The sequence below is a fragment of the Rana temporaria genome, chromosome 5, assembly GCF_905171775.1.
Source record: "Rana temporaria chromosome 5, aRanTem1.1, whole genome shotgun sequence".
NCBI lineage: Eukaryota > Metazoa > Chordata > Amphibia > Anura > Ranidae > Rana > Rana temporaria.
Window position 1 is genome coordinate 13,744,979 of NC_053493.1, and position 26,797 is coordinate 13,771,775.

Below are 26,797 nucleotides of genomic sequence, written 5' to 3' on the forward strand. Positions count from 1 at the left end.
TGAGGAGGGAGAGTCCCGGGCAGCCGAGACACTCCTGCAACATTGCTGGATCCAGATGGACCCCGTGGTAAGTTAATACTGCACATAGAAGGCTTTTTAGCTTAATGCATAGAATGTATTAACCGCTTCGCTTCCCGGGCACTTTAACCCCCCTTCCTGCCCAGGCCAATTTTCAGCGGTCTCACACTTTGAATGACAATTGCGCCGTCATGCTACACTGTAACAATGACATTTTTATCTTTTTTTTTCACATCTTTTGGTGGTATTTATTCATCACTGGGGTTTTTTATTTTATGCTAAAAAGACAATAAAATACAAAACATTTTGGAAAATAAAAAGTTTTTCAGAAAATATTGTAAATAAGTATTTTTTCTCCTTCGCTGATGAGGTGGCACTGATGGGCACTGATGAGGCGGCACTGATGAGGTGTTACTGATTAGGCGGCACTGATAAGGCGGCACTGATGAGGCGGCACTGATGAGGTGGTACTGATGGGCACTTATGAGGCGGCACTGATGAGGCGGCACTGATGGGCACTGATGAGGTGGCACTGATGGGCACTGATGATGCGGCACTGATGGGCACTGATGAGTTGGCACTGATGAGGTGGTACTGATGGGCACTGATGAGGTGGTACTGATGGGCACTGATGAGGCGGCACTAATGGGCACTGATGAAGTGGCACTGATGAGGTGGCACTGATAGGCTCTGATGAGGCGGCACTAATGGGCACTGAGGTGGAGTCTCTAATGAACAACCACCCCCCTGAGCGATCGGTTGCACCTCTCCCTCGCTGTCTAACGGTCGGTCCGGCACTTACCCCATCTAGGTGGCAGGTGGCGGCGTGAAGGGCAGCCGTGCGTCTCCTCCCCTCTTCTTAGGCATCCAACAGGATCACCTGTCTTTTCAGCCAATTGGGTAATGGGTCTTGACCCAATTGGCTGAAAGAACAGGCGATCCTATTGGATGCCTAAGAAGAGGGGAGGAGACGCACGGCTGCCCGCCACCCACCAGCTAGATGGGGTAAGTGCTGGACCATCCCCCAGAAAGCGAGGCAGAGGGAGAGGGGCCGCTGGTCGCTTCCTGATTGGCTGGGAGGAGGATCAGTGTTACAATAGCGAATATCTATTTGCTATTGTAACACACCTGGGTGGGCTCGGTTCGCATCCATGCATCCAGCATCCCGATTGGCTACCATCCACCAGATTTAGTAAATCAACCCATTGCTTCCTTATTGCCTGGCTGTCAAACGCCCTCCAAAAAGCGATTTGGCACAGAACACTTCTCAGAGGGGCAGCAATAATCGCTGCACGTGTGAACGAGCCTTTCCAGTCACCATAAATCTCCCGAGCGGGGAAACAGACAGCAGGAAAATCAGACAGCGGATCCCCCACTTCCTCCAAAATAATAATTAGATACTCGTTACCGCCCCCCGGGAATCTTTTTTATGGTTTATATATATTGTCCGTGATACCTGATTTCTCACTAAACCCCTTTCACACTGAGGCAGTCTCCAGGTGTTTTAGTGCTAGCCACTTTAGCCCCGCACCATTTGGCTGGCCAAAGACCAGGCCACTTTTTGCGATTCGGCACTGAGTCGCTTTAACTGACAATTGCGCGGTCGTGCGACGTGGCTCCCAAACAAAATTGGCGTCCTTTTTTCCCCACAAATAGAGCTTACTTTTGGTGGTATTTGATCACCTCTGCGGTTTTTATTTTTTGCGCTATAAACAAAAATAGAGCGACAATTTTGAAAAAAATTCAAAATGTTTTACTTTTTGCTATAATAAATATCCCCCAAAAAATATATCATTTTTTTTTTTCCCCTCAGTTTAGGCCGATACGTATTCTTCTACATATTATTGGTAAAAAAATTGCAATAAGCATTTTATTGATTGGTTTGCGCAAAAGTTATAGCGCCTACAAAATAGGGGATAGTTTTATGGCATTTGTATTATTATTATTTTTTTACTAGTAATGGCGGCGATCAGCGATTTTTATCGTGACTGCGACATTGTGGCGGACACATCGGACACTTTTGACACTATTTTGGGACCATTGTCATTTATACAGCGATCAGTACTATAAAAATGCACTGATTACTGTGTAAATTACACTGGCAGGAAAGGGGTTAAGGGAGTGCTGAAGGGGTTAAGTGTGTCCTAGGGAGTGATTCTAACTGTTAGGGGGAGGAGCTACCAGTGACACGTCACTGATCACTTCTCCCGATTACAGGGAGCAGTAGATCAGTGTCCTGTCACTAGGAAGTACAGGGAAATGCCTTGTTTACATCGGCATTTCCCCATTCTTCCTCTTCCAACCCCAATTGCGGGCCGCCCAAGAACATCGCGTTCCCGGGACCCGCGGGAGCACTCACGAGGCACGCGGCAGGTGGCCCCTGGGTGGCAAATTCAAAGGGACATACAAGTACGCCCATTTTGCCTGCCCGTGCCATTCTGCCGGCGTATATCGGCGTGCAGCGGTCGGGAAGCGGATAGAAATAGCGCCTGTAAAGCGCCTGAAAACGTCCTCCCATTCATTGCAATGAGTGCTTTCACACCGGGGAGGTGCACTTGCGGGACGTTCGGAAAAGTCCTGCAAGCAGCATCTTTGGGGCGGTTTGGGAGCGCTGTATACATCACTACCAAAACGCCCCTGCCGATTGCAATGAGTGGGCAGCGATTCCGAAGCGCCTGAAAAGCGCCACAACACGGGAGTTATTATTCCCTTTTTTGGGGGGGTTAAAAGTGCCCCGATATTGGCCGAAAAGCAGCGCAAAAGTGGTGCTTAAACAGCGGTAAAGCGGCGCTATTAAACGAGCGGGGCTTCACCCCTCACATTTGTGTAAATATTTTCTTGTATCTTTTCATGTGACAACACTGAAGAAATGACGCTTTGTATCTACAATGTTGTGTAGTGAGTGTACAGCTTGTATAACAGTGTACATTTGCTGTCCCCTCAAAATAACTCAACACACAGCCATTAATGTCTAAACCGCTGGCAACAAAAGTGAGGACACCCCTAAGTGAAAAAAAATTCAAACTGGGCCCAATTAGGCATTTTCCCTCCCCCGGTGTCATGTGACTTGTTGGTGTTACAAGGTCTCAGGTGTGAATGGGGAGCAGGTGTGTTAAATTTGGTGTTATCGCTCTCACTCTCTCATACTGGTCACTGGAAGTACAACATGGCACCTCATGGCAAAGAACTCTCTGAGGATCTGAAAAAAAGAATTGTGTCTCTACATAAAGATGGCCGAGGCTATAAGAAGATTGCAGAGACCCTGAAACTGAGCTGCAGCACGGTGGCCAAGACCATCCAGCGGTATAACAGGACGGGTTCCCCTCCCCCGCCTCGCCATGGTCCACCAAAGAAGTTGAGGTCACGTGCTCAGCGTCATATCCAGAGGTTGTCTTTGGGAAATAGACGTATGAGTGCTGCCAGCATTGCTGCAGAGGTTGAAGGGATGGGGGGGGGGGTCAGCCTGTCAGTGCTCAGACCATACGCCGCACACTGCATCAAATTGGTCTGCATGGCTGTCCTCCCAGAAGGAAGCCTCTTCTAAAGACGATGCACAAGAAAGACCCGCAAACAGTTTGCTGAAGACAAGCAGACTAAGGACATGGATTACTGGAATCACGTCCTGTGGTCTGATGAGACCAAGATAAACTTATTTGGTGTCAGATGGTGTCAGGCGTGTGTGGCGGCAACCAGGTGAGGAGGACAAAGACAAGTGTGTCTCGTCTACAGTCAGGCATGGTGGGGGGAGTGTCATGGTCTGGGGCTGCATGAGTGTTGCCGGCACTGGGGATCTACAGATCATTGAGGGAACCATGAATGCCAACATGTACTGTGACATGCTGAAGCAGAGCATGATCCCCTCCCTTCAGAGACTGGACCGCAGGGCAGTATTCCAACATGATAACGACCCCAAACACACCTCCAAGACACCCACTGCCTTGCTAAAGAAGCTGAGGGTAAAGGTGATGGACTGGCCAAGCATGTCTCCAGACCTAAACACTATTGATCATCTGTGGGGCTCCTCAAACGGAAGGTGGAGGAGCGCAAGGTCTCCAACATCCCCCAGCACTGTGATGTCATCATGGAGGAGGGGAAGAGGACTCCAGTGACAACCTGTGAAGCTCTGGTGACCTCCATGCCCAAGAGGGTTAAGGCAGTGCTGGAAAATAATGGGGGCCACACAATATATTAACACTTTGGGCCCAATTTGGACATTTTCTCTTAGGGGGTGTACTTACTACTGTTGCCAGCGGTTTAGACATTAATGGCTGTGTGTTGAGTTATTTTGAGGGGACAGCAAATTTACACTGTTATACAAGCTGTACACTCACTACACAACATTGTAGATACAAAGTGTAATTTCTTCAGTGTTGTCACGTGAAAAGATACAAGAAAAGATTTACAAATATGTGAGGGGTGTACTTACTTTTGAGTGAGAGATGAACATTAGTTAGAGAGAGTTAGAGATGGACATTAGTGACCATATTCTAGAGATGTAAAGACTTTGAATACAATGGCCCAGATTCAGTAAGAATCTGCGCCTTTCTTACGCAGGCACGGGGCAGCGTTTTTGCCCTGCGCCCGCGCAATTTTCCTGCGCTGCCCGCGATTCACGGAGCAGAAGCTCCGTAAATTGCGGGGGCGCTGTGTTAACTTGCCCGGCGTAAGGGCGCCTAATGTAAATGATCCCGCCGGGGGCGGGAATCATTTAAATTAGGCGCGCTCCCGCGCCGAGCGTAGAGCGCATGCTCCGTCGGGAAACTTTCCCGACGTGCATTGCGGCAAATGACGTCGCAAGGACGTCATTTGCTTCAAAGTGAACGTGAATGGCGTCCAGCGCCATTCACTATCCACTTACGCAAACGACGTAAAATTTGAACGTCGCAACGCGGGAACGTGGCCATCCTATAGCATTGGCTGCGCCTGCTATTAGGATGTGTAACGTTACGCGAAACCCCGACGTACGCAAATTACGTAATTTGCGTACGCAGGGCCCGCGCAAGTTTGTGAATCGGTGTTAGTATGCAATTTGCATACTATACACAGATCACAATGGGAGCGCCCCCTAGCGGTCTTCGCTAGAATGCAGCCTAAAATCTGCGTGGCATAAGAGCGTTATGCCGCGCAGATTTTAGGCTGCAGTCGGCGTAGCGATGTTCCTGAATCAGGAGCATTCGCTACGCCGGAGCAAGTAAGCAATTGCGCCGTGTAACCTATGGTTACACGGGCGCAATTGCTTCTTGAATCTGGCCCAATGATGCAAAGGGGGCAAACACGCGCATATCTGATGTTAGAAGAGAGGACATGACATAGATACATTGGCCCTCATTCACATACAGCGGCGCATAGTTATGCCGGCGTAGCGTATCGAATATACGCTACGTCGACGTAGCGCAGAGCGGCGAGCGCAGTATTCACAAAGCCAGTGCTCCCAAATGTACGCTGGGTTCCCTCGGCGTAACTCGTCGTAAGTGGCAGTGGGCGTGAGCCATGCTAATGAGGCGTGACCCCATGTAAATGATGGGCCGAGCGCCATCAAGATACAAATAACGAACGGCGCATGCGCCGGCTCATGGACGTACCCCAGTGCGCATGCTCAGAATCACGTCGGAACTAACGCCTAAGATACGTCGAATCACTGCCTACCGCGTGAACGCAACCTACGCCCAGCCCTATTCACGTACTACGTAAACGACGTAAAAAACGACGGCTGTGTTCCCTGGTGCAGCCATTTGCATTGAGGCTGCTGACTTACACCTGCTATATGAGGCATAACTTTACACCGGACGTACGACTTGCGTAAACCGCATATATTAATGCGCCGGGCGCAAGTACGTTTGTGAATCGGCGTATCTCACTCATTTGCATATTCGAATCGTAAAGCAATGGGAGCGCCCCTTGCGGCCAGCGTAAATATGCGCCCACGATACGACGGCATAGGAAACTTACGTCAGTCGGATGAAGCCTAGTTTCAGGCGTATCTTGCTTTCAGAGTCTGGCGCATAGATACGACGGCGCATATATGCACTTACACGGCGTATCTCGAGATACGTCGGCGTACGTGCTACGTGAATCCAGGCCTCAGTATAGATTGATACATTGGAACTATCAGTTTCTATGTGTGCATGAAAACATTCATAGTAACTCATTCATAGTTTAAAAAATAACATAAAAAATAGAAACAAACAAATAAAATAAAAAAAATAACATCAACAAAAATGTGTAATACATATATATATAATAGAGTTTAAAAAAAAGTGGAAACTTTTTCAAATTCGAAAACTATTCAAAATTGATTCGCAAACTTTTCAAATCGATTTAAAAAAGAAATAAACGAAACAAATTCCGAAAACTAATGAAACAAATTTAACTGAACGAATTGATGTAAATAACGGATCGAAACAAAACTTTTTCGTTCTACACATGTCTAATGGAAAGCTGGTTATATGGGGTCAGATTCACAGAAGAGATCCGACGGCGTTTCTCTGAAACGCCGTCGTATCTCTCAGAGTATCTATGCGGCTGATTCATAGAATCAGTTACGCATAGATAGCCCTAAGATCCGACAGGTGTAATTGTTTTACACTGTCGGATCTTAGGATGCAATACCGCGGCCGCCAATGGGTGGTGTTCGCGTCGTATTCCAGCGTCGGGTATGCAAATGAGGTTTTACGGCGATCCACAACGTTTTTTCGCGTTCGTTCGTCGTTGCTAGTCTAGTTTCCCGTCGCAAAGTTAGTCGTCGTTTTACCTGCCCTAACTTTACACAGCCCATGTTAAAGTATGGCCATCGTGCCCGCGTCGAATTTCACATTTTTTTTTTCTTGCATAAGACGTCCGGGAATACGAAAGTACGCTACGCACGTCTCCGTTCGAAAAAATTACGTCACTTCGCGCAAAGCAGGCCGGAAATTTCAAAACGGAGCATGCGCAGTAGGTCCGGCGCGGGAGCGCGCCTAATTTAAATGGCACACGCCCCTTTGAATTACGCGGGCTTACGCCGGAGGCCGCCGGCGTAAGTTTTCACGCAAGTGCTTGGTGAATCAGGCACTTGCGATGAAAACTTGCGGCGGTGTAACGTATATACGATACGTTACGCCGCCGCGATTCTACGTGAATCTGGCCCATGGTTTTCAATGGCAAGAACATTCATATCCTTATTTAAGTTTGAGAAAAAAAGAGGGAGGAAAAATGCAATGGACTGCATAAAAAACGCACCAAAAACACGCATGCAGAAAAGCATCTGGAACACATCCGGACTGTGTTCCTATGGTGTGAACTGGCCCTCGTTGTACTGGGGCCCAGTGCATTGTTGACGCGTTTTACCGCATTCCTGTACAGTCCAGTGCAGGAAAAATGCAGCATGTTCTATTTTTTCTTTGTTTTTTGTTTTTCTGGAACTGCAAGCACTGGTGTGAACTATACCATTGACAACCATATCACCTACTTTGCATGCGTTTTTGATGCTGAAAAAAAATGCACTGGACTGCATCTGGTGTGAACAAGGCCTCAATCAAACTGAGTCGAAAAATAAAACATCTGTCTTATTTTTATTGAATTCAGAACCATAGTATTAAGTTTGACCAAACAGTTAAAATTACATAAAACAAACCTCACTGAGTTATCTGAAATGTAAAAATAAATACAATAAAAAAGTATCAGTTAAAAAATAAATAAATAGAAATAAACAAATAAAATAAAAATAGTAACAACAACAAAAACGTGTAGTACATGTGTGTGTATATATATATATATATATATATATATATATATATATATATATATATATATATATATATATATATATATATATATATACATACATACATACTTATATAACAATAACATATTTTTTTGGGGAAAATATAAAAAGATAATGGAATTAAAAAGTTCTGATAAAACTTCTGTCCTATTTTTATTGAATTCAGAACCACAGTAAAAATAAATAAAATAAAAAATAATCAGTTAAAAATAAATAAATAGGGATAAAACAAATAAAATAAAAATAGTAACAGCAACAAAAATGTGTAGTGTATATATATATATATAATAGAGTTAAAAAAAGTGTGGAAACTTTTTGAAGAACATATATATATATATATATATATATATATATATATATATATATATATATATATATATATATATATATATAAAAAAAATTTGTGAAAATATAAAAAGATAACAGAATTAAAAAGTTCTGATAAAACTTCTGTCCTATTTTTATTGAATTCAGAACCACAGTAAAAACAAATAAAATAAAAAATAATCAGTTAAAAATAAATAGAGATAAAACAAATAAAATAAAAATAGTAACAGCAACAAAAATGTGTAGTGTGTGTGTATATATATATATATATATATATATATATATATATATATATATATATATATATGATAGAGTTAAAAAAAGCGTGGAAACTTTTTGAAGAACATATATATATATAACATTTTTTTTGGAAAATATAAAAAGATAACGGAATTAAAAAAAAAAAAAATAGAGATAAAACAAATAAAATAAAAATAGTAACAGCAACAAAAACGTGTAGCACATATATATAATAAAGTTAAAAAAAAGTGTGGAAACTTTTTGAAGAACATATATATATATATATTAAAAAAATTTGGGAAAATATAAAAAGATAAGGGAATTAAAAAGTTCTGATAAAACTTCTGTCTTATGTTTATTGAATTCAGAACCACAGTATTACGTTTGACCAAACAGTTAAAATGACATAAGTTAATAAATAAAAAAAAAATACTTGGTTAAAAAAAAAAAATTACATAAAACAAACATCACACTGAGTCTAAAATGTAAAAATAAATAAAATAAAAAGTATCAGTTAAAAATAAATAAATAGAAATAAACAAATAAGATAAAAAAAGTAACAGCAACAAAAATGTGTAGTACACATATATATGTGTGTGTACTACACATTTTTGTTGCTGTTACTTTTTTTTATATTATTTGTTTATTTCTGTTTATTTATTTATTTTTAACTGATACTTTTTATTTTATTTTTTATTTTGGAAACTTTTTGAAGAACCTATATATATATATATATATATATACACGTTTTTTTAACGTGTTGCGGTGCGTTTTTGATGCCTTTCTGGATGCATTCCAGGCGCTTAAGGTTTGACCTCGTATTGTATGGTTTTGGTAAATCTGAAGACATAAATCTGCAGATAATCGCATAGTGTGTATGGGGGTCTTGCAGTCTAAGGCCAATCAGCTGGCCGGGGGGGAACTACAAGTTCCAGCATTACCAGCTGGTGGATGTCCGGTAACGCCACGCCCACCTGGCCGCGCTGATCATTAATTAACCCTTTCAGGTAACAACGTAATAAAAAGTTCTAGAATAACATTACCTGATTGTATTTTGTTCCTCAGACCTCCTCCTGTCTTCAGGGATTGTTGGGCGCAGTAGAAGGAAGCCCCCCGCCGCTCATGGGGACAGCTCTCCGCCCTTCGGTATATATATATATATTTTTGGAAAGTTTTGTAGATCCCGGATTGTTTGTCTTTTTTTTTTCTCTTAAATCCAGTTTTTGGGGGACAAAAAGGATAGAATTTTTTTTAGTTTTTTTTGTTTTTAGTTTGAAGGGTTCAGGCTGATCCCCCCTCCCAGAATATCAGCTTGTCCTCCTCTGCAGCAGCGAGAAAAAGAAAAGTCATCTGAAGGGTACCCTGGGAGCCCCTGCCATGGGTGGGAGGGTGTCTGGTGTCTGCCGGCTTCCAGCCCCAAAAATAGACCCTGGTGTCACTTACTGTGGAGCCTGCACTTCATGTGATAGAGGGATGGGGGGGGGGGGGGGAGGGGAGGAGGGGGGGTCAGGCTGTTCCTTTATTTATTTACAGGGAGGAACAATCACAAGGGAGGGGGGGGGGTGACATAAGGAAGGACAGGTGGAACGTACAGTGCGAAACGCTCCGCATTCCAAAACTTCTCGAAGGGGCGCCAACGCGGCTTTTGTTAAAATAAACTTGAAGCTTTTCCAAATCCAAAAATGTGATCTATGGCAGCCACCAATCCCAGCGTTTCATCAACGCGCGTTATTGCGCTTTCATTTTTTTTTGCGCACTCAGGGAAGACCGTAGGCTGACACTACGTGGGACAAATGCGCCAAAGTAACTCATGTAACTTTTCGGGGCGCTGAGCTTTGTGCGTTTTAGCCAGTTCCCACCCGGGCCAACTCTGACATTCCTCTCTGATGCCGCGTAAACGCGACTGTTTTTCATGACGAGAAAACTGCAATTTTTTTAAATTGGTCGTTAAAAACGGTCGTGTGTGGGCTCCAGAGCATTTTTCTCTATGTGAAAATGGCCACTAAGGCCCAGATTCTCAAAGGAGATACGACGGCGTATCTCTGAGTCTGAGCGGTCGTATCTATGCGCCTGATTCTTAGAATCAGTTACGCATAGATTTCTATTAGATCCGACCGGCGTAAGTCTCTTACGCCGTCGGATCTTAAAGCGGTGTTTCACCCTAAAAAACAACTTTATAGCATGTCATTTAGCATAGTAGCGCGAGCTACAGTATGCCTTTATATTTTTTTTTGGCGCCGTACTCACTGTTTAATCGCGTAGTAAAATTTCATACTCCCCGCGGGGAATGGGCGTTCCTATTCAGAGGGCTCGTGATTGACGGCCGGCTATGGTGCGTCACGCTTCACGAAAATAGCCGGAGTAGGTCTCGGCTCTTCCCGGCGCTATACGGCGCCTGCGCACAGACATCGGAGCTGACTGCGCAGGCGCCGTGAAGAGCAAACACCTATTTCGGCTATTTCCGTGAAGCGTGATGCGCCATAGCCGGCCGTCAATCACGAGCCCTTTGCATAGGAACGCCCATTCCCCTGAAACTTTACTACGCGATTACACAGTGAGTACGGCGCCAAAAAAATATATAAAGGCATACTGTAGCTCGTAACCCCTGCTATATGGTGGCGTACATGCGGCGTACCAATGTTAAGTATGGACGTCGTTCCCGCGTAGAATTTTGAATATTTTACGTCGTTTGCGTAAGTCGTCCGTGAATGGGGCTGGACGTAATTTACGTTCACGTCAAAACCAATACGTCCTTGCGGCGTACTTTGGAGCAAAGCACACTGGGATATGTCCACGGACGGCGAATGCGCCGTTCATGAAAAACGTCAATCACGTCGGGTCATGGATATTTTACATAAAACACGCCCCCCTGTTCCAAATTTGAATTAGGCGGGCTTACGCCGGCCGATTTACGCTACGACGCCGCAACTTACGGAGCAAGTGCTTTGAGAATACAGCACTTGCCCGTCTAAGTTGCGGAGGCGTAACGTAAATCGGATACGTTATGCCACCGCAAAGATACGCCGCTGTACGAGAATCTGGCCCTTAAAATTTGGAACCTGCTCTATTTTTTCTCGTCGTTTTTCACGTCGTGAAAAACGGTCGTGTGTAGGCTTTAACGGCAGGGGGAAAAAAAACGCGCATGCTCAGAAGAAAGTTATGAGAAGGGAAATTTGCATAATCAGTCCAAAGGGTGGCACCATTCGAATGGAACTTCCTCTTTATAGTGCCGTCGAACGTGTTGTACGTCACCGCGCTTTGCTCGAGCATTTTTTTATTTTTTTCACGATCGTGTGTAGGCAAGGCAGGCTTGACAAGAATCACGTCGAGTCGTTTTTTTTTTCATGACATGAAAAATGGTCGTGTGTACACGGCTTTATGCCGCGTACACACGACCGTTTTTCGGGTTCTTAAAAATTACGTTTTTAAGGGTCTAGAAAAAACAATGTTTTTTTCAACCCGATCATTAACCACTTCAGCCCCGGACCATATTGCTGGTCAAAGACCAGAGCACGTTTTGCGATTGGGCACTGCTTCGCTTTAACTGACAATTGCGCGGTCGTGCGACGTGGCTCCCAAACAAAATTGGCGTCCTTTTTTTCCCACAAATAGAGCTTTCTTTTGGTGGTATTTGATCACCTCTGCGGTTTTTAGTTTTTGAGCTATAAACAAAGATAAAGCAACAATTTTGAAAAAAAATGAATATTTTTTACTTTTTACCATAATAAATATCCCCCAAAAATATATAAAAAAACATTTTTTTTCCTCAGTTTAGGCCGATACGTATTCTTCTACATATTTCTCGTAAAAAAAATCGCAATAAGCGTTTATTGATTGGTTTGCGCAAAAGTTATAGCGTTTACAAATAGGGGTAGTTTTATGGCATTTTTATTAATATTCTTTTTTTTTACTAGTAATGGCGGCGATCAGCGATTTTTTTCCGGTACTGCGACATTATGGCGGACACTTCGGACACTTTTGACACATTTTTGGGACCATTGGCATTTTTATAGCGATCAGTGCTATAAAAATGCATTGATTACTATAAAAATGCCACGGGCAGGGAAGGGGTTAACACTAGGGGGCGGGGAAGGGGTTAAGTATGTTCCCTGGGTGTGTTCTAACTGTAGGGGGGGGTGGCCTCACTAGGGGAAATGACTGATCGCTGTTCATACATTGTATGAACAGAAGATCAGCATTTCTCTCCCTGACAGGACCGGGAGCTGTGTGTTTACACTCACAGCTCCCGGTTCTCGCTCTGTAACGAGCGATCACGGTGCCCGGCGGTGATCGTGACGCGCGTGGGAGTCAGGAGCGAGAGGGGAGGCGATCCTCCGGCGGCGCCCCTATTGGCTGCTGGGAGAGATGATGTAGATCTACGTGCTCTTGACCAGCAGAGCCGACCTGGCGCCGTAAAACTGCGGTGGCTGGTCGGCAAGCAGTTAAAACGGCACGCGATCGTGAAAAATAAAATGCTCTAGCAAAGCGCGGTGACGTACAACACGTACAACGGCACTATAAAGGGGAAGTTCCATTCGGATGACGTCACCCTTTGGGCTGCTTTAGCTGATTTTGTGTTAGTAAAAGACGATTCGCACTTTTTTGTCTGTTACAGCGTGATGAATGTGCTTACTCCATTATGAACGCTAGTTTTACCAGAACGAGCGCTCCTGTCTCATAACTTGCTTCTGAGCATGCGCGGTTTTTTCACGTTGTTAAAGCCCACACAAGACCATTTTTTACAACCTTAAAAACGACAACCTTAAAAACGTCGTGAAAAAATAGAGCATGTTCGGAAAAAAATTTGCCCATTTTTTAGATCGTGAAAAATGGTCTGGAGCGGTCATGTGTACGTGGCATAAGAGTTTTCATTTCTCCCACGATCGTCCTATCAGGCTTCATGACCCCTGACCCTCTGTCTGGACAGTGTTAATTGGCCCTGTGCTGATCACATGCACCCTCCCAAGAAAAAAAAAACTCTAGCAATACGCACCAAACTGAGCATGTGCAGCCTGACTCTATAGAGTGTAAAGATCAGGTTATTTTTTGAAGTCAGTGGAAGAAAGAGGTGATCAGAGAAGACAGGATCAAACAGCTTTTTTACATAACGCAGAGGGTTGACTACTTAGGTTCCACACTGAGGGGTATAACAAGCGTGCTTTACTGCATATACAGACTGATTTTACTGTTGTGGGTTCAGAAACACTTTAATCATTCACCTGGGGTGACATCTTTATTGTTAACATAGTGCTCCATATTTCAATATGCCCCGCCCACAGACCACGTTACCCACCACAACACATTTGTGGGGAAGAGACCCTTGTCCTCTCAACATTGGAATAAGTTGCTTTGTCAATGCAGCAGTTTGGAAGCTGGCAGGGGGTTATAATGGGGATGAGGATGACAGGAGGTGGGGCTTTAGCAAGCTGGCAGTGGTGTGATGAAGATGAGGATGACAGAAGGTGGGGTGTTAGTAAGGTTGCAGTGAGGTGCTGGGTGTGATGGGGATAAGGATGACAGGGGGTGGGTGTTAGGAAGGTTCCAGTGGGGTGCTAGGTGTAATGAACACGAGGATGAGGATGACAGGGTGGGGTGTTAGGTGTAATGAGCATGAGGATGACGGGGTGGGGTGTTAGGTGTAATGAGGATGAGGATGAAGGGGTGGGGTGTTAGGAAGGTTCCAGTGGGGTGCTAGGTGTAATGAGGATGACGGGGTGGGGTGTTAGGTGTAATGAACATGAGGATAAGGATGACGGGGTGGGGTGTTAGCAAGGTAGCAGTGGGGTGCCAGGTGGGATGAGGATGACAGGGGATGGGGTGCCAGGTGGGGTGATGACGACAGGTGGTGTGGTGCCAGGTGTGATAAGGATGAGGATGACAGGGGGTGGAGTGCTAGGTGGGAGGAGGATGAGAATGACAGAGGGTGGGGTGCCAGGTATTATAAGGATAAGGATGACAGGGGTTGGGGTGCCAGGTGGGATGAGGATGACAGGGTGTTCCAGGTGGGAGGAGGATGAGGATGACAGGAGGCGGTTGCCATGTGTGATAAGGATGAGGATGACAGGGGGTGGGGTGCCAGGTGTGATAAGGATGAGGATGACAGGGGGTGGGGTGCCAGGTGTGATAAGGATGAGGATGACTGGGTGGGTGCCAGGTGTGATAAGGAGGAGGATGACAGGGGGGGTGATGATGACAGGGGGTGAGGTGCCAGGCATCATAAGGATGAGGGTGAAAGGGGGTGGAGTGCCAGGTGGGATGAGGATGACAGGGGCGGGTGCCAGGTGTGATATGAATGAAGATGACAGGAGGTGCCAGGTGGGAGGAGGATGAGGATGACAGAGGGTGGGGTACCAGGTGTGATAAGGATGAGGATGATGGGGGTGCCAGGTAGGAGGAGGATGAGGATGACAGGAGGTGGGGTGCCAGGTGTGATGAGGATGACAGGAGGTGGGGTGCCAGGTGGGATGAGGATGACAGGGGGTGGGTGCTAGGTGGGATAAGGATGAGGATGACAGGGGGTGGGTGCCAGGTGTGATAAGGATGACAGGGGGTGGGTGCCAGGTGTGATAAGGATGAGGATGACAGGGGGTGCGGTGCCAAGTGGGAGGAGGATGACAGGGGGTGGGGTGTTAGGAAGGTTGCAGTGGGGTGCCAGGTGGGATAAGGATGAGGGTGTCAGGGGGTGGGGTGCCAAGTGGGAGGAGGATGACAGGGGGTGGGGTGTTAGGAAGGTTGCAGTGGGGTGCCAGGTGGGATAAGGATGAGGGTGACAGGGGGTGGGGTGCCAAGTGGGAGGAGGATGACAGGGGGTGGGGTGTTAGGAAGGTTGCAGTGGGGTGCCAGGTGGGATAAGGATGAGGGTGACAGGGGGTGCGGTGCCAAGTGGGAGGAGGATGACAGGGGGTGGGGTGTTAGGAAGGTTGCAGTGGGGTGCCAGGTGGGATAAGGATGAGGGTGAGAGGGGGTGGGCTGCCAAGTGGGAGGAGGATGACAGGGGGTGGGGTGTTAGGAAGGTTGCAGTGGGGTGCCAGGTGGGATAAGGATGAGGGTGAGAGGGGGTGGGCTGCCAAGTGGGAGGAGGATGACAGGGGGTGGGGTGTATGGAAGGTTGCAGTGGGGTGCCAGGTGGGAGAAGGATGAGGGTGACAGGGGGTGGGGTGCCAAGTGGGATAAGGATGAGGATGACAGGGGGTGGGTGCCAGGTGTGAAAAGAATGAGGATGACAGGGGGTGGGGTGCCAGGTGGGATAAGGATGAGGGTGACAGGGGGTGCGGTGCCAAGTGCGAGGAGGATGACAGGGGGTGGGGTGTTAGGAAGGTTGCAGTGGGGTGCCAGGTGGGATAAGGATGAGGGTGACAGGGGGTGCGGTGCCAAGTGGGAGGAGGATGACAGGGGGTGGGGTGTTAGGAAGGTTGCAGTGGGGTGCCAGGTGGGATAAGGATGAGGGTGACAGGGGGTGCGGTGCCAAGTGGGAGGAGGATGACAGGGGGTGGGACGCCATTCACGTTCACTTTGAAGCAAAAGACGTCCTTGCGACGTCATTTACCGCAATGCACGGAGCATGCGCACTACGTTCGGCGCGGGAACGCGCCTAATTTAAATGATCCACGCCCCCTACGGGATCATTTAAATTGCGCGCTCTTACGCCGGGCATTTTTCAGGAGGGCCCACGCAATTTACGGAGCTACTGCTCCGTGAATCAAGCGTAGCACAGGAAATTTACGGAGGCGCAGCGGCAAAGCGGTGCGCTGCTCCTCCGTAAGAAATGGGCAAATGTACCTGAATCTACCCCACTGTGTCTTATCTGGACTTGTCCAGAGTAACCCAGCAGGAGGCGGAGGATCTGTGCATACAGGATCAAACAGCCTTTTTGCACAATGCAGAGGATTAATCACTTAAAGTCATTGTAAAGGTTTTTTTTTTTTTTTAAATAACAAACGTGTCATTATTACCTCCTCTGTGCAAGTGGGTGTTCCTAGGCAGGCTGTATTTGCATTTAGACCGCCCACATGTGATGCTGAACCTTCATGGTAGAAAGAACTGGAATCAGTGTTGCCTTTAACACAGGGCAAAAGGGGTAGTGTTGAGCAGAATACGCCATATTCGATTTCGCGATATATCACGAATATATAGCCAAATATTCGAGAAATATTCGCTAAATTCGAATATTCGTGATATTTTATCGAAATGAAATGATTGCGAAATTTCGCTATTGCGAATGCGAACATAATTGCGAAATTTCGGTAGGAGCACTCTGATTGGCTCAGAATATTCTTGATATTTTATCGAAATTTCGCAAAATGCGAATGCAATATTTATTGCGGAATTTCGACAATTGCTGTAGGAGCACTCTGATTGGCTCAGAATATTCGTGACATTTTATCGAAATTTCGCAAAATGCGAATGCGATATTTATTGCGGAATTTCGACAAATGCTGTAGAAGCACTCTGATTGGCTCAGAATATTCGTGATATTTTATCGAAATTTCGCAAAATGTGAATGCGATATTTATTGCGGAATTTCGACAAATGCTGTAGGAGCACTCTGATTGGCTCAGAATATTCGTGATATTTTATCGAAATTTCGCAAAATGCGAATGCGATATTTATTGCGGAATTTCGACAAATGCTGTAGGAGCACTCTGATTGGCTCTGATGCAAAAGAAGGGCGGAGAAAATAATTGCGCGATATTCCGATTGCCGAATAATCGCATTGCGATTTTTCGGCAAGATAAAATGATCGCTTCAGCTACTCGGCCCAAGGTCTCTAATCATACCAGCAAGGCTTTTAGACGTCGATAGAGATCTCTAGGATGTGATCTGTTCTAAAAATAAAATTGAAAAAATTTGAATATTCGGAATAGCGAATATTCACCGCGAAATTCGAAATATATCGCGAATACTCGAATATGCCATATTCGAGCCGAATACTCGCAATACGAATATTCGTGAGCAACACTAAAAAGGGGCTGCTGCCCCGGGCCCAGTCAATGTTTTTGGGACCAATGGCAGCTTCCCCTTGAGCCCGCCAATAGCCAATAGGGCCCAAGTGTGACGGTAGTAGAATGATATCCCCGTCAAAGATTCCCTTCTTCCCATAACGCAAATCACCCCAATATTCCACGAGGAGGAATATCCCTGGGGTCGCCCAGAAAGCCACACATGAGACAAGCTTACTGCTGGAACAACACAGTTTAACCACTTGACATCCGCACGCCGTCATATGACGTCCAAAACGGGGACCTGTTATCCTGGGTGGACGTCATATGACGTCCTGGGCTTTGCGGGGGGATATCTCAATGATGCCTGCACCCGGAGGCATCATTGAGATATCATTTTTTAGCGGCGGCGATCCTGCGCACCGTAAGAACGATCATAGCGGCGGTTCTGCCGCTAGATCGTTCTTACAGGCGGCGGGAGGGGACATCCCCCCCCTCTCACCGCCATCCGGTGCTTCTCCGGGCTCTCCCGTCCCACCGGGGGCCCGGAGAGATGATCGCCGTCCGCCGGATGTTTGCCATAGAGAAGACTGGTGACCATCTGGTCACCAGTCATCTCTATGACCGTCGGAGGCCCGGGCGCGATGTGATGACGTCACGTCCGGGTCCCCGTAAGTAAACAAACCGCAATTGCGGCTAGTTTGAATGAGATCTGTGAATTTTTTTTCACGATCTCATTCTTTCCAGCCTGCAGGAGAGATTTGGGGTCTTATTGACCCCGCATCTCTCCTTAAAGAGGACCTGTCACACACATTCCTATTACAAGGGATGTTTACATTCCTTGTAATAGGAATAAAAGTGATTGAAAAAAAAAAAATGTAAAAAAAGTGTAAAAAATAAAGAAATAAGTAAAATAAAAAATAAAAAATAATAATAAAAAAAAAAATGCCCCTGTCCCCGGTAGCTCGCGCTCAGAAGCGTACGCACACGTAAGTCCCGCCCACGTATGTAAACGTTGTTCAAACCACACATGTGAGGTGTCGCCGCGTGCGTTAGAGCGTGTGCAACAATTCTAGCACTAGACCTCCTCTGTAACTCTAAACTGGCAACCTGTAAAAAAATTTAAGTGTCGCCTATGGAGATTTTTAAGTAACGAAGTTTGGCGCCATTCCATGAGTGTACGCAATTTTAAAGCGTGACATGTTAGGTATCTAGTTACTCGGCGTAACATCATCTTTCATATTTTACCAAAAAATTGGGCTAACGTTACTGTTTTGTTATTTTTTAATTTATGAAACCATTTTTTTTACAAAAAAAAGCCGTTTGAAAAATTATTGCGCAAATACGGTGCAAGATAAAAAGTTGCAATGACCGCCATTTTATTCCCTAGGGTGTCTGCTAAAAAAACATATATAATGTTTGGGGGTTCTGAGTAATTTTCTAGCAAAATAATGAGGATTTGTACATGTAGGAAAGAAGTGCCAGAATAGGCCCGGGAAGGAGGTGGGTTTTAAAGCCCGGTATTGAAGTGGTTAATGGTTTTTTTTCTCAGCTTTTTATACAGTCCAAGACATTCAAGCAATGATGAAATCTCCACCCCCCCCCCCTAATCACACACTAAGGCTAATTACTAAAACATTCTAGACAGGTCGGCACAGACCAACAATTATCATGTCTAATCACTGCACATTCCTTAAACAACAAACCACCTTCACACACTAAGTTTCCTAGGCAGACATTTCGTCCCTGCATGCAGCTTGACACCTATTAACACCTCTGAGTATCAAAAGGTTTTTACACAGCGTTATCACACAATTAAAGGCCTTTCAAAGCTAGCCTTATTTAACATATGAACAGTGTTCACAGAGAGAGATGAATCACACATGAAACACCTGTTACCTCTAACCCACAGCATTACATTAGCAGGGAGCATTAAACTGAGACATATAGGCAAATGCATCACAATGGCCCCCCTTTTTCTCCCTGCTCCGGCAAACCCGGTTGGACCTTTCCTGGTCCAGTAGGGTTGACGGGTTCAGAGCTTTTAGTCCGAGGTTAACTCCGTTTGGCGTAACTGACCTCCCTTGGCAACTGCTCCCGGGTCGTCAGATCACACGCCGGTCAGTCCCCAAGTCTGTGTGTGATCTGCAGAGTCACCAGAAGTCAGTGTGAAGACGGCGAATGGGTCTGTGCGCCGCCATCTAGGTGTCCCGCTATGGGAGGGGGCAGGTTATGGCTCTGAAGTGACAATCACAGGAGATTCATAAAAGAAAAAGTTATATTTGTTGAAATGCTGTAGCACTGGTGCTCAGAGTTCGGGGGGGGGGGAGATCAGTGCCCCATAGGGTCAGCCACCCTCTGCTCCCTCCGCAGCCACCGGTTCTCATCTTTGAGCTTCTCCAGCTCCATCTCCAGTTCATGGAGCCTGGGGGGGTCAGCCTGCTGTGACCTCAGGTGGTTGTTCTCCTCCTCCATGCGGCTTATGCACTCCTCCAGCTCTATGTACTCACGGATCAGCTCCTGCTTGCTCATGTCCTGCAGGCTCTCCACGTGGTCCTTCATCATCAGGAACTGGGTGGTGGTGTAAGGGGCCACCGGTGGGCCCTTGGTGAACATCTCGGCCCGCATCTGGGACGCCCGCTGCGACTCCCTCTCCTCCAGTCGCTTCTTCTCCTCCCAGGTCAGCTTGTTATACGGCTTCCAGGACCTCTTCTTCTTGGGGGGTAGCCGGCGGTGTCTCTTTCTGCCCAGCTCCCTCCAGGGCCCCTCCGTCTCATGGCTGTCGCCCATGACCAGCTGACAATGGTGTTCCCTGTTGTCCGTAATACCAGATTGTACCGTGAGGACTTCGTAAATGGTGTCCAATGGTTCTTCCGGACCCAGCTCCTGGAGATCCCAAGCCGAGTCTACACAATGGGCTGCTGCTGGTAGGCGGTACCCAGGTTGAGACCAATTTGACCTGGTGTTGTCGTTCATGGGGCAATTCTGCTTGAAGTGACCCAGCTGTTTGCACCGGAAGCAGCGTTGTTCGTTGTCCTCCTGGCGTGGATAGCGAGGGCTAGATGTCACCAGTCTGTTAGGAGGTTGGTATCTAGCGGCTGGTGGGTGTGAGGGCACCGTTGGTCGTGGAGGTTGTACCCGTGGTGTGACCTGGTTTGTCTTGCGAGTATCCGCATATTCATCCGCCAACTTCGCGGCCTCTGGTAGAGTCATGGGCCTGCGATCTCTCACCCAATCTTTGACATCCGTCTGGATGTGATTGTAAAATTGCTCCAGGAGCATTAGTTGCAAAATGTCCTCTGCGGTGGTGGCCTGGCTGCTGTTAACCCAGTTAGAGGCCGACAGGGATAACTGGCATGCCCATTCCACGTAAGAGTCTTCCGTGGTTTTGCGTGAGTCCCTGAACTTCTGTCGGTGGGACTCTGGGGTTACTGCATAACGAGCCAGGAGCGCTTCTTTAACCCTGGCGTAGCTATGGATATCCTGATCTGGCACGGTCCGGAAAGCATCAGAAGCTTTGCCTGATAGTTTGCCTGACAATATTGCAACCCACTCTCCTCTAGCTATTCAGTGCAGGTTACATTGTCGCTCAAAATCTGCCAGGTAGTTATCAATCTCACAGTCCTTTTCATCAAAAGCTTTAAAAGCGCTAAACGGAATCTTCCTTGCGTCTGCTGTGCTGTACTCACTGTTCGGAGAATGTGCGGCTGCTTGTTGGACTGCTGCCAGTTTTAACTGTAGCTCTGCGTCTCTTATTTGTTTAGCCTCCTTCGCTAACAGGTCCATCACTTTCAGCACCACATCCGCTGTTGGGTTCGGACCGAACCAAGCTAGCTTCTCTCTCATTAGCTTGTTGGTTGGTGACTCCTCCTGAATCACTGGTCTCTCCATCTCTTGTACTGCTGGCGTTGCTGCAATCCCGTCCTCCTGGTCTAGCTCCATTAATTCTGCTATGATGACCCGCTTGGTTTTGTTGCTAGCAATCCTTCCACGAACTTCCAGTAGTTCTTCCAGTGTCTGCTTGGAATCCGGGTGTAAAGGGGAATAGAAGGGAAAATCCCGCTGCTGCCAACCAATTTGTGACGGTAGTAGAATGATATCCCCGTCAAAGATTCCCTTCTTCCCATAACGCAAATCACCCCAATATTCCACGAGGAGGAATATCCCTGGGGTCGCCCAGAAAGCCACACATGAGACAAGCTTACTGCTGGAACAACACAGTTTAATGTTTTTTTTCTCAGCTTTTTATACAGTCCAAGACATTCAAGCAATGATGAAATCTCCACCCCCCCCCTAATCACACACTAAGGCTAATTACTAAAACATTCTAGACAGGTCGGCACCGACCGACAATTATCATGTCTAATCAAACCACCTTCACACACTAAGTTTCCTAGGCAGACATTTCGTCCCTGCATGCAGCTTGACACCTATTAACACCTCTGAGTATCAAAAGGTTTTTACACAGCGTTATCACACAATTAAAGGCCTTTCAAAGCTAGCCTTATTTAACATATGAACAGTGTTCACAGAGAGAGATGAATCACACATGAAACACCTGTTACCTCTAACCCACAGCATTACATTAGCAGGGAGCATTAAACTGAGACATATAGGCAAATGCATCACACCAAGTAAATGTTTGCCCAGGGTCCAATCAATATTAAAGACGGCCCTGACTGGAATCCAATAAATGAAAAGGGGCGGGTCAGTGACAGTCAGGATGGGGAGGAAAGGGCTAGATAATGTTGACTGCCCCCCCAGCCAGGAAATGCGGCGGAGCTCTCTCTGATTTGTGGCAGCTTCTAATACATTGCAGTCGTCAAATTCTGAGAGAGTGTCCATGGGAGTCCTCCGGACGAAGCTAATCACAGATCGCGGTAAAGACCCAATCACAGCGGCCCTTTACTATGCGATGGGCTGTGTCCAATCACAGCTGATCACAATGTAAACAAACTTGTTGGTTATCAGCATACCTTTCCTCATGCTGTCTAAGCACGTGGAGAGGTGAGCCGGTAACCAATAGGGATGAGTCGAACAACCCCCCGGTTCGGTTCGCACCAGAACACGCGAACAGGCAAAAAAATTTGATGTCATAAAAAGGGTTTGGGGACCTGGGTCCTGCCCCAGGGGACATTTATCTATGCAAAAAAATACGTTTTAAAAATGGCCGTTTTTTGGGGATCAGTGATTTTAACCGCTTGAGGACCGCCGCACAACTAAATACGTTGGCAAAATGGCACGGCTGGGCACAAGGGCGTACATGTACGTCCCCTTTAAGATCTCAGGCGTGGGTCGCGAGTGTGCCGCCGGCGGCGCGCTCGCGGCCCGGTCCTCTTCTCCGTGACCGTCCCCGTGGGAACAGCGGACCCGATCACCGCCAGTGTCCCGCGATCGGGTCACAGAGAGGAAGAACGGGGAGAGGTGATTGTAAACAAACAGCGCCCCCTACAGGTTAACCCCTTCACTGACAGTGTCATTTTCACAGTAATCAGTGCATTTTTATAGCACTGATCGCTGTATAAATGACAATGGTCCCAAAATGGTGTCAAAAGTGTCCGATGTGTCCGCCATAATGTCGCAGTCACGATAAAATCGCTGATCGCCGCCATTACTAGAAAAAATGTAATTATTAATAAAAATGCAATAAAACTATCCCCTATTTGGTAGACGCTATAATTTTTTGCGCAAACCAATCAATAAACGCTTATTGCGATTTTTTTTACCAAAAATATGTAGAAGAATGCGTATCGGCCTAAACTGAGGAAAAACATTTTTTATATATTTTTTGGGGATATTTATTATAGCAAAAAGTAAAAAATATTGAATTTTTTTCAAAATTGGCGCTCTATTTTTGTTTATAGGGCAAAAAAAATAAAAATAAACGCAGAGGCGATCAAATCCCACCAAAATAAAGCTCTATTTGTGGGGAAAAAAGGACACCAATTTTGGGAGCCACGTCGCACAACCGCGCAATTGTCAGTTAAAGCGACGCAGTGCCAAATCGCAAAAAGTGGCCCGGTCTTTAAGCTGCATAATAGTCCGGGGCTTAAGTGGTTAATAATGCTTAAAGTGAAACAATAAAAGTGAAATTTCCTTTAAATTTCATACCTGGGGGTATCTATAGTATGCCTGTAAAGTAGCGCTTGTTTTCCGTGTTTAGAACTGTCCCTGCACAAAATTTAATTTCTGAAGGAAAAAAAGTAATTTATAACTACAGATCAAAGTCATTGAAAAAAACGGCAGGGGTTCGCCCCCTAGTCCATTACTAGGCCCTTTGGGTCTGGTATAAATATTAAGGGGAACCCCAAACCAAAAAAATAGCATGGGGGTCCCCCCAAATTCCATATCAGGCCCTTCAGGTCTGGTATGGATATTAAGGGGAACCCAGCGCTATTTTTTTTTTTAAAATGGCGTGGGGTTCCCCCCAAAATCTATACCAGACCCTTATCCGAGCACGCAACCTGGCAGGCCGCAAGAAAAGAGGGGGGGACGAGAGAGCGCCCCCTCCTGAACCGTACCAGGCCGCATGCCCTCAACATGGGGAGGATGTCCCCGTGTTGATGGGGACAAGGGCCTCATCCCCACAACCCTTGCCCTGTATTTGTGGGGGTCTGCAGGCGAGGGGGCTTATCAAAATCTGGAAGCCCCCTTTAACAAAGGGGAACTCCAGATCCCGCCCCCCCATGTGAATTAATAACGGAGTACATCGTACCCCTACCACACAGACACAGCTGGACAAGTCCTTTATTTAAATTCCAGCGATGTAATCCCATCTCTCGATATCCAGCGATGATCCATTCTCCAGCGACGCTGCAGTCTCCACTCAGGCCGGGGGTTACCCAATGACGTGGACAGGTGACCCCGCCCCCTCTTACGCGTCATGGGGGTTTCGTTCTTCGCTGGAGAACGAGTGGAGACTGCAGCGTCGCTGAAGAATGGATCATCGCTGGACATCGAGAGACGGGATTACATCGCTGGAATTTACTTTTTATTTTTAAATAAAGGACTTGTCCAGCTGTGTCTGTGTGTTTTTTTAAAATTTTTTACACTTTCTTTGTGAAATGGTAGGGGTACAATGTACCCCGTTACCAATCGAACAGCCAATGTCCAAGTCTAACTCATGTTCGACTCGAACATAAAGCTCATCCCTAGTAACCAACAAGTGTGACAGGAAACATCTACAACTCCCCGCCCGGCCTATAGCAGAATGACGGCCGGTGGTTCAGTTATCCTGACTGGGCGTCATATGACGTCCAGCAGGATAACAGCCGGCGCGTGCCCAGGGGGCGCGCATCGCGGCGATTGTTGTTGCGGCGTGTCAGTCTGACACACTCAGATCTAGATAAAAAGTCTCTGGTGGAAGCTCTTTACCATGTGATCAGCCGTGTCCAATCACATCATGTCGTAAACAGGAAGAGCCGTTGATCGCTGCTCACAGACACGAGTAGAGGAGAGCCGATCGGCTGCTCTCCTGACAGGGAGGGTCTGTGCTGATTGTTTATCAGTGCTGCCCACCCAGGACAAACCAGGATGCCGCCAGGACAACCAGGGATGGCCACCACACTGCACCACCAGGTATGCCACCCTAGACCACCAGTGATATGCCAATCAGTGCCCAGGCAGCTGCCCATCTCTGCCAATGAAAAATGCCTGCCAGTGCCACCAGTGATGCCTAGAAGTAAAATCTATCAGTGCCAGCCATCAGTGCCCACCATCAGTGCCCAGCAGTGTTGTATATCAGTGCCACCCATAAGTACCCATCAGTGCAGCCTTTCAGTGCCTATCAGTGCCCATCAGTGCCGCATATCAGTGCCACCCATCAGTGCTACCTATTAGTGCCCATCGTCAGTGCCACCTCATCAGTGCCATCTCATTGGTGCCACCTCATCGGTGCCGCGCTATCAGTGGCACCTATCAGTTCCCATCAGTGGTGTCTAACAGGGATATGCTAATCAGTGCCCAGGAAGCTGCCAGTCTGTGCCAATGAAAAATTAAAAATGCCTGCCAGTGACACAAGTGATGCCTATTAGTAAAATCTATCAGTGCCAGCCATCAGTGCCCATCAGTGTCGTCTATCAGTGCCACCCATAAGTACCCATCAGTGCAGCCTTTCAGTGCCCATCAGTGCCGCATATCAGTGCCAATCAGTGCCGGTTATTAGTGCCCATCATCAGTGCCATCTCATTGGTGCCACCTCATCGGTGCCGCCCTATCAGTGTCCATCAGTGCAACTTATCAGTGCCCATCAGTGAAGGAGAGAACTTACTTTATTTACAAAATGTTATAACAAAAACAAAGAAAAACTTAATTTTTTTCAAAAATTTGGGTCTTTTTTTATTAGCAAAAAATAAAAACCGCAGAGGTGATCAAACACCACCAAAATAAATCTCTATTTGTGGGAACAAAACGATCAAAATTTAGTTTGGGTACAGAGTAGCATGACCGCGCAATTGTCATTTAACCACTTGCCGCCCGCCAATGACAGATTGACGTCGGCAAAGTGGTTGTAGAATCCTGACTGGACGTCATATGACGTCCTCAGGATTCTGAGCCGCTGCGCGCCCCCGGGGGCGCGCATCGCGGCGATCGTTGTTGCGGGGTGTCAGTCTGACACCCCACAACACCGATCTCGGTAAAGAGTCTCTCACAGAGACTCTTTACCACGTGATCAGCCGTGTCCAACCACGGCTGATCACGATATAAACAGGAAGAGCCGTCGATGGCTCTTCTTCACTCGGGTCTGACAGACACGAGTAGAGACGAGCCGATCGGCGGCTCTCCTGACAGGGGGGGTTCGCGCTGATTGTTTATCAGCGCAGCCCCCCCTCGGATCGCCACGTGGACCACCAGGGATGCCCACCAGGGAAGGGCAAAACAAAAAAAAGTCTGAAAAAAAAAAAAATGGGAAAAAAGAAGATGCAAAAAAAAAGATGCCAATCAGTGCCCACAAATGGGCACTGACTGGCAACAAGTAAATCAGTGCCGCCCCACAGTGTCCATCAGTGACGCCCCACAGTGTCCATCAGTGCCACCCCACAGTGTCCATCAGTGCCACCCCATGCCACCCCACAGTGCCCATCAGTGCCACCCCACAGTGCCCATCTGTGCCACCCCACAGTGCCCATCAGTGCCACCCCACAGTGCCCATCTGTGCCACCCCACAGTGCCCATCTGTGCCGCCCATGAGTGCCCATCTGTGCCGCCCATGAGTGCCCATCTGTGCCGCCTATGAGTGCCCAGTGCCGCCCATGAGTGCCCATCAGTGCCGCCCATGAGTGCCCATCAGTGCCGCCCATGAGTGCCCATCAGTGCCGCCTATGTGTGCCGCCTATGTGTGCCCATCAGTGCCACATACCAGCGCCGCCAATCAGTGCCGCCTACGTGTGCCCGTCAGTACTACCTTGTCGATGTCCATCAGTGCCATCTCATCTGTGCCCATCAGTGCCACCATATCAGTGCCCGTAATTGAAAGAGAAAACGTACTTATTTACAAAAAAATTACAGAAAA

General features: G+C 46.9%; 1 protein-coding gene across 1 annotated transcript in view; it reads right to left on the reverse strand.

Moving 5' to 3' along the window:
* Nucleotides 1-9,658, reverse strand: part of OBSCN (obscurin, cytoskeletal calmodulin and titin-interacting RhoGEF) — a 640,872-nt gene extending 631,214 nt beyond the window's left edge. The window contains exon 1 of the mRNA XM_040354276.1: nt 9,391-9,658. The gene's annotated coding sequence lies outside the window, so the exon portion shown is untranslated. The remainder of the gene's footprint in view (nt 1-9,390) is intronic.
* Between the last annotated feature and the right edge of the window lie 17,139 nt (nt 9,659-26,797).